This window comes from Hevea brasiliensis, chromosome 2 (assembly GCF_030052815.1).
Source record: "Hevea brasiliensis isolate MT/VB/25A 57/8 chromosome 2, ASM3005281v1, whole genome shotgun sequence".
NCBI lineage: Eukaryota > Viridiplantae > Streptophyta > Magnoliopsida > Malpighiales > Euphorbiaceae > Hevea > Hevea brasiliensis.
Window position 1 is genome coordinate 6,129,219 of NC_079494.1, and position 7,864 is coordinate 6,137,082.

Sequence of the window (7,864 nt, forward strand, 5' to 3'; positions counted from 1 at the left end):
TTACTGGTGGATGGGTATGAAAAGAGATGTGGCAGAGTTTGTATCCAAATGCCTAACTTGTCAGCAAGTGAAGGCAGAGCATCAAGTACCCACTGGGTTGTTACATCCACTACCTGTACCATAATGGAAATGGGAAATAATAATAATAGATTTTGTGATGGGACTTCTGAGGACACAGAAGAGTCAAGATGCAGTATGGGTTATTGTCGACAGACTAACTAAGTCTGCTCATTTTCTGCCAGTCCGGATGGACTACAGTTTAGAAAGATTGGCCAAGTTATACATCGATGAGATTGTGAGACTGCATGGAGTGCTAGTATCCATCGTGTCAGATAGAGATCCTAGGTTCACTTCTAGATTCTGGGGTAGTCTTCAGAGAGCCCTAGGAACTAGATTGAACTTCAGTACTGCATTCCATCCACAGACAGATGGCCAGTCTGAGAGGGTAATTCAGATCTTGGAGGACATGCTACGGGCCTGTGTGATTGAGTTTGAGGGCAGTTGGGATACACACTTGCCTTTGATTGAGTTTGCTTACAACAACAGCTACCAATCAAGCATTGGGATGCCTCCATATGAAGCTGTGTATGGCAGAAAATGTAGAACCCCGTTGTGTTGGGATGACGTGGGTGAAAGAAAGATGATTGGACCCGAAATTATTCAACAAACTGAAGAGAAAATCAGGGTGATCAGAGATCGACTTAAGACTGCATCAGACCGTCAGAAGTCCTACATTGATTTGAAAAGAAGGGATATTGAGTATGCAGTGGGTGAGAAAGTTTTCCTCAAAGTTTCTCCTTGGAAGAGAATTATGAGATTTGGCAGAAAGGGGAAACTGAGTCCTCGTTTCATTGGGCCATATGAGGTTCTGGAAAGAGTGGGTCCTTTAGCATATCGGTTGGCACTACCTCCAGAGTTGGAGAAGATACATAATATCTTCCATGTGTCTATGTTGAGGAGGTATCGATCAGACCCATCTCATGTACTACCAGTAGAGGAAATTGAAGTGAATCCAGAACTCACATATGAAGAAGAACCCATTGAGATTCTGGCTTATGAGGTGAAGCAGCTACGGAACAAGCAGATACCATTGGTAAAAGTACCGTGGAACCATCATTCGGGCCAGGAGGCTACTTAGGAACGAGAGGAGGACATGAGGAGACAGCACCCATAGCTGTTCAAAGATTGATATCAGGTAAAATTTTGAGACGAAATTTATTTTAAGGGGGGGAGAATTGTAACACCTCTATTTGCATAGCCTGGTATAATTTACTGTTCCGGTGACCGGTGTCGGTCCGGACAATTAAGGGGATTAGAACCACACTTAAAACAACTAGAGAAGCCATAAACACAAATAATTAGTAATGTCCAATTAGTTAAGTATAAACAAGAAAAACAGAACATAAGAAGTTAAACGAGTAGAGTCACGTGATGGGTGACCTTCTGAGAGCATCAAAAGTCGTTTTAAACTCAAATTTCGAACCGTAAAATGTGACGCCGCGGTCCCTAGGACCCTTATGAACATAGTGGAAAAGAGAAAATCAAGAAAAAGAACTATTAAGCCAGTCAAATAATTAGGTCAGGGAGCCGGAAGAAATATTGAATTACTTACAAACCAGGATGAACCGGCGAGGGGCAATTTGGTCAATTGACCCCGAGAGCTGACTCCTGACCTAATTGTCAAATAAAATCAGAGAAATGAAAATTTCATAATCGAGAATTAAATTAAAGAACTAATAGAAAAAAAAAAAAAAAGAGAAAACGAAAAAGGTGTAGGGAGATGACATCATGCATGACATCATGCATGATGCCATAAAGAATATAATTAATAAATTTACTTAAATTGATTTTTGGTCTTCTTAAGACATAAAAGAAAAGAAAAAAAAATAAAACACAAAGTCTTCTTCTTCAAAATGTCACTTTCCCTCTCCCTCATATCTCCATAGTTAAACCTCCATTAAAGCTTGTCTTCAAGCTTTGAAACCCTTACCAAATCCCAACTTCTTCCATAATCACTCCATAAAACCTTATTCCCTTCCCTTGAGAAAGAAATTTAACAAGAAAGAAAGAAGAAAAGAGGAGAAAAATTAAAGATTGGATATCAAAGTTGAGGTAAGCACATCAAATTGAAAGTTTGAGATTAATTATTGTGTTTTTAGCTTGAATTACTTGTAAATAAACTTTAAAAAAAAAAATATGTGGGAGGGACTAAACTAAAATTCTTCCAGCAGGGAGGGGAGAGTGATTTGCATGAGTTTGATTGAGTTAAACATGTTAAAATGCTTGAATGAGTTGAAAGATTGTGTTTATATGCTTTGAATTAGTTAATTACAATGAATTAGTGTGGTTAGGGTTTGAAACCTAGGGTTTTGAGGCAAAAATTTTGGAGAATTTGGTAAATGATATATTTGACTTAATGTGAAGTGAAAAATGGTCATTTGTGACCAAATGAGGTGTGTTAGAAGTGTTGGAATTAAAAGCCAATTCGGATTGGATAAGGTCATGTGCTGGCAGCATGACCAAAATTTCCTTTGAGGGACCAAAAATGAAATTTTACAAATCCAATGGATATGGGACCAATTGGGGATGAAAATAGGCACTAAATGACACAATTTTCATTTAGGAATCCTGCCCAAAAAGTGACTAAAACCTAGTGAACAAAGTAACCGAAGTTGAGAAATCGCAGTCGCCTCAAGATAAACCGACCAAATGAACAGTGTTTGTTCATTTGGTCATAACTCGAGCTAGGCAGGTCAAAATGACTTGAAATTTTACCAGTGGTTAGATAAGATATATACCTAAAATTTTCATGAAGAACACCAACCCAAATTATGCCATTAACCCAATCAAATTACTAAGCCAATTTGGATAACTGAATCTGCAGACTGCAGATTTGCCATTTGAACAGTAAAGTTTCAATGGCTATAACTCTCTCTAGAAAACTTCGATTTAGGTGATTCTTGAACCGATGGAAACCTAAGGCATAGTAGAACATTTCATATGGAGAAATTTAGACCAAATTATGGACCTAACTTGATCAAATTGCTGAACGAAATTGGAATTAACAATCTGCCAGAACAAAATTCTGCAGCATGAATAGTAAATGTAATTTGCTTATAACTTGAGCTACAAAACTCCAATTGGAGTGATTCAAAAAGGAGAATAAACTTAATACAATAAGGAACATTTTCTATGAAGAAAGTTTTGCCAAATTCTAACAGCAAACTAACCAATGAAACAGTATAATTAGGGACACCAAAACTGAAAATTTGGCAATTTTGCCTAAAAAACCTAACTTTTGAGAAAATGACCAAAACTAACAAGTTTGGTGACCAAAATGTGGTATGTGGGTAAAGTTGAAATTCCCATACCTATTAAGCCTTAGAAAGTCAATAATTTGACTTGAATAGTGCAGTGAATAGTAATCCAAAACACAAAATTTTAAGAATATCGAATTTAGCACTTTAGAGCTAGGTAAAAGTGAAGTTAAATTTATTTTTGGATTTATGCTAAGTTATGGTTCTGAAACACTGTAAAATTGTGTGTTTTAGTTGAAAAGAATACCGAGAAAGAACCCAAGGAACCGAGTTAAGGCCAAGAGGCGACTCGCTTGAGGTTTGTGCATAATGTATACTTTTTATAATTATCTTCTGCATACTGTTTTGAATAATGTGAAATATTGAATTATGGCATTCTTACGATGTTTTATTTAGATTGTGAAAGTTATTGTGTATATTTTAAATTATAACGTTTAGCAAATTGTTAAGATAAGTTTTGAAACCACAGTGTCATGACCATATATTTGAACATCTCACCAGCACGACTAGTGGGGATAATTAGTTTCGAATTTTGATTCCTTCTCTAGAGAAGTGTTGAGGTGTGCCAGTAGAAGAGGATGTGAATAGATATCCATATATTTCAACTAGCTAGCCTTGTGATGTGATTTCTCTTTAGCCTCTGGCTATTGAGATTCTATTTGTTTCGAATGGCATGATCTAACTGTGGGTTTTATGAAATGTGTTTTGATACTTCGAAATAAACTTAGTTTGCATTAAAATCTCATAATTCATGTTTTGCCTTTAATGTTCATGTTTAGTCAAATTTTTGAATAAATGTGATTTATATTTTGCATAAAGATTATTTTAGTATGTTATGCACCACTGAGTCCTAGTACTCAGCGATAGCTTCTATTATTGTCGCAGATACAGAGACTAGAAGAGCAGCAGACTGAGCTGCTAAGGATTAAAGATCATTCAGCTTGAAGTTATCAGGTATAATTTATACCCTAATTGTAAATATTTCTTTTGATGTATATATTGCACATAAATGTATGGACATGTAAAAATGGGTCTTAAGTAGCTAGAATGTTTGAAATTATAATTAGACTAGAGTAGAGAATTATAAAGAAACCAAATAATGCTCATAAAAATCAAGGAAAAATTTTTAGGAATGAAATACACTAAGGTTAAATGAGCCGAAACCCCAGTGATGAGTAACCCGAAGGGGAAGTGACGGTGAAAGTGGTTAACAACCCTAGACCCGGGGAAAACTTCACAAAATAATTTTTTGGGACCTCAGGGAAGGATTATTAGGGTTCCCATGACAATAAAATATTAAGAAAACACAAAGAAAATTTAATCAATCGTTACACACAGTTTTAGCTTAATAAGCCAAACGGAGGGCATTTTGATAATTTCATCTTCAGAGATGATTTTTGGCCAACTTGTCCAGTTAAATAAATAATTTATATGACATAAAATATGAATAGATATTGTTAAAAATTTAATTGAAATTAAGTAGACAAGAAAAGGAAAGAAAATGAAATAAATTGGAATTATGACATCATTATGATGTCATTAAAATCCTCCTACCCAATCAAATGTTGACACATGGCATTAACTTAGTTAAAAAGACTTAATGGGCAGAAAAAGAAAAGAAAAAACCAGATGCTTCTTCTTCCTTCCCTTGGCCGAAACCTCTCCCTAACTCCAAACCTCCATGGAAGCTTAGGAAAGCTTGAGATAACCCACCAAATTACCTTGAAACTCAACTTTGTCTTTACAAAAAATTGTTCATACACCTTGGGCAAGCTAAAGACAGCAAAAGGAAGTAGAAAGGAGGAGCTTTGATAAGCTTGGAATTTACTTCATTAAAGGTTAGTGACTAAACTTACTCTTTCTCTTTCAATTCATGTTGAAGGAGTGAAATTGAATGCAAACTTACAAAAATTTAATAAACATCATGTGTATGTCTTGCTTAAAATTCCAGCAGCCTTGGGCTTGGTAGGGTTTTGAAGATTTTCTTGAATTAAAATGGTACGCTAGCTGCCCTTAATACTAACCTATTTTTTAGGATAGTGAAAGGTAAGTGAATGCATGATTTGAGATGGAATGGGTTGGGGTTTGGGTATGAAATTGAGATCTTGATCATGTAATGGTGAAGGTAAGTTTCAATGGTCAATTAGTGACCATTTGGTTATGTGAGAATAAGAAATGAAGTGATTTGTTTAGTAGAAATTGAAGTTAGTGTTGTTGCCTTGGCTGACCTGCAGGACTGAGCATGAGTCCAGTAGGTTTGGGCAGCTATAACTAGAGTTGTGTAGGTTCAATTGGTGCAAGGCTAATTGGACATGAAACTAGACACATAATGGCACAACTTTGGTGAAGAAACCCTGCTCAGAAAACCAAACTAAGTTAACCTAAAGATTGCCCTAATCTGGGTGACGTGCATTCTGCCTGGGCAAAATGACCAAATGAACTATATTTATTTATTTGGTCATAACTCAGTGTAGAAAAGTCTAATTAACTTGAAATTTTACCAGTAGAAAGCTGAGATATAGACCTACAACTTTTATGAAGAAACCTTACCCAAATTTTGACCATAACATATTCAAAAAGTGATCTGCATTCACTGCACAAAACACTGTAGATTTGGTCAGTCCAGAAAATCTGGAAAGTTTACAATCCAGCCAGTTATGGTGTTTAGGCCATAACTTGAGCTACAAAACTCCAAATGGAGTGATTCAAAAAAGGAAATATAACTAAACACAATAAGAAACAACTTTTATGTTGATAACTTTGCCAAATTCCCACTATAAAAATAACCAATGGAACAGTAAACACAAGGCTTGAAATCTGAAAATTTTGAACAACTAATACTAAGCTTAGAAACAGTATTGGTAATTAATACCAACAACTTTAGAATGAAAAATGTGGTATGTTGGGAGTATTAGAACCAATGTACCTATTGCCTATGCAAAAGTCAATATTTTAGTTAACTAATGAAATAAATAGTAACACCTAAACTTAAATTTCAAGAATTGTACAATTTAAGAAGTGTAACTTGCCCTAGTATACCTAACAAGATTGGTTTGGATAGGTTGGCATGCCAATAGGGTTCTGTTAGCATTACTACATATGGCTTCATGTCATTCTGTGTTTTATGGCCTCATGTGCCATTCTGTGTTATAATAGCCTTTGGCAATGTTAATTGAGTTGTTATACTTGAGTTTTATCCTTGATCATTATTACAGCTTATTAGCTGTTCTGTTGCACACCAGGAGACACAATGTGACCGATGGTGTGATTATCTGAGGTACTTAGTACCCAGTGCCAGTTTACCCGTTTATCCAGTCCAGTCGTCTATTATAGGTTACTCGGGCAATCAAAATAAATCTTACCAAATTTTAATCGAATAATACTGCAATAAATGCCAGAAATTAAGTCTACAAAAAAAATGTAAACATATATTCTGTATATTTATTTTATTTTAGTTATTTCATTTTATATTGTCACCACTAAGCAGAATTGTTTAGCGTGTCGCTTTTGCCACGCGCAGGTACTGGAGACATAGCTGGGGAGTCCAGCAGATCTCAGACCGGGTGAATTGTCAGATCTGCACACAGAGTCCAGAGTCACCTCACATTTGCAATGCATTGGTAGGACATTAGGTTACTTTTGGTATTTTGTAAACTTTTGTAATTAGACTTTTATTTTGCCATGTATATTATAAACTCATGTAATTATGTTTTGATGTAAACATCTATAAATCATGTTCAGTAATAAATTTGAGTATTTCTTATTGAGTTGAGCATGATATGAGGCGACTTGAATTTTGAGATATTGAAGTCATTTGAGAAATTATGGAAAGATGTTGGTGGTTGACTGAGATTGATAATATGATTATATTGGAAGTGTTTTTAACAGATTAAGAATAACTGTTTTTCCAATTTACAGCCGTTATTCTGCCGAATTTTTTATAAAATTTGCAAAAAATTCAGATTAAACAAAATTGTAAATAAATGAATTAAAAAGGGTAAATTATAATGGAAATATGATTTGGTGCTCCGGCACACTGTGTGGCATATCTTACTCGGCTACACTGTAGACGGGTAAGGGGTGTCACACTAGCCATCTTTTTTCATTCAAATTTGTCTTAGCACAATTACTTTACCACCTCCTAGAGCCTATGTCTATCTTGCTATGCTCTTCAAATGTACCTATATATGAATGATTGCTTTAGGATCTTCAGTTGCTTTTTCAATTGTCATGTTATACTGCTTAAAGATGAGATGCTCTTGCACTTTTTGGATCATAATTACCACACACTAAGATATTGCTTATGCTTTCATTGGCACTTGATATAATTCTTTTGGAATAAATCTGTGCTCAGGAATTTACTTGCTTTGAAATATTGTTTGGTATGTTTTTTTTATGATGCTGCTATAGGTTAGCTATAAATGCTTTTATTTGGAGTTGCTTGTTATATTAAGATTAGTATATAACTACATTGCTTAAATTTGAAATGCTCTGTGTTGTATTACTAGTTCAATTAACTTGCTTCAGTAAATATTCTATTGTTTGTG